Below are 1107 nucleotides of genomic sequence, written 5' to 3' on the forward strand. Positions count from 1 at the left end.
TTCCTGAGTTTTTTTTTTCCATTCATTAAACTTGGATTTTGAAGATTATGTGCCTCACATTCTTTTTATTTTGATGGTTGTTAGGTTGAATGAAGATCATTGAATAAAGAAAATGTCGATGCTCCAGAAGATTTAGAGGGTACTTTATATTTCTTTCTCTGATAATTCTAGCGACATAAATTTGAACCTTACATAGGGTATATGTTGGAATTCATACCGGTTTATAACAATTTATAAATCAACATATGAATTCAATTTGCCTAGAATCTCATGTCAATACTGAAATAAATCTAGATCTAGGGTTTCAAATATACCTGGAAGTTTTGCAGCGGAAATATGAATAAAACAAACCGAGGTTTCCTAGCACTCCAAACTTCGTGCCTCTACCGGTATCCACACGCACACAAACTAGATCACAACGGGATACTAGTGCCGTCAAACCAGACAAACATTTTGTCTCTGGTCGCCTTAGGGTTTTAGTTGTATCCGTCATCATTAATGAAAAGACAGCACCATGTATATATATAATTAACATGGCAACGTGATTAACCTAGTCCAATTAAGGGCTGGTGGACTAAAACACATACACATTCATCTTTTCATTAAGATAATTATAACTATTATAATTATCACTTGCTTTAGTATAATACATCTTATGTATTATATTACTTCCAAAACCATAATCATTAATCTAGTTGGCTTAGGTGTGTGACCTTGTAGGATCATATAAAATTAGTAATAGATTCTCAATCTATATATTATAAGCGGTTTCTAGCAAAACATTATAACCACCTTATTTTATACGATTGTCGAACCTCGACACTACGACTTTAACAAGAGTAAGTACAAAATGATTTTAGGACATTCCCAACAATCTCCCACTTGTACTAGAATCATCTATTCTCTTAATCCTTTTGTCTCTATATCTCGATCTCAGCATAAGACAAGAACTAGTGTCATCCTTATTAAGCTAGATCACGTTTATCGAACTCTGATTTATACTGATAAAACAAACGACTGACAATCGCCTCGTTTGAGCACGGCCATGCATTTTTCAGTATCAAATCTTCGATAGGCCCAGAGATATTTATCTCCCGTTATATGGGA

The sequence above is a fragment of the Brassica oleracea genome, chromosome C7 (assembly GCF_000695525.1).
Source record: "Brassica oleracea var. oleracea cultivar TO1000 chromosome C7, BOL, whole genome shotgun sequence".
Taxonomy (NCBI): domain Eukaryota; kingdom Viridiplantae; phylum Streptophyta; class Magnoliopsida; order Brassicales; family Brassicaceae; genus Brassica; species Brassica oleracea.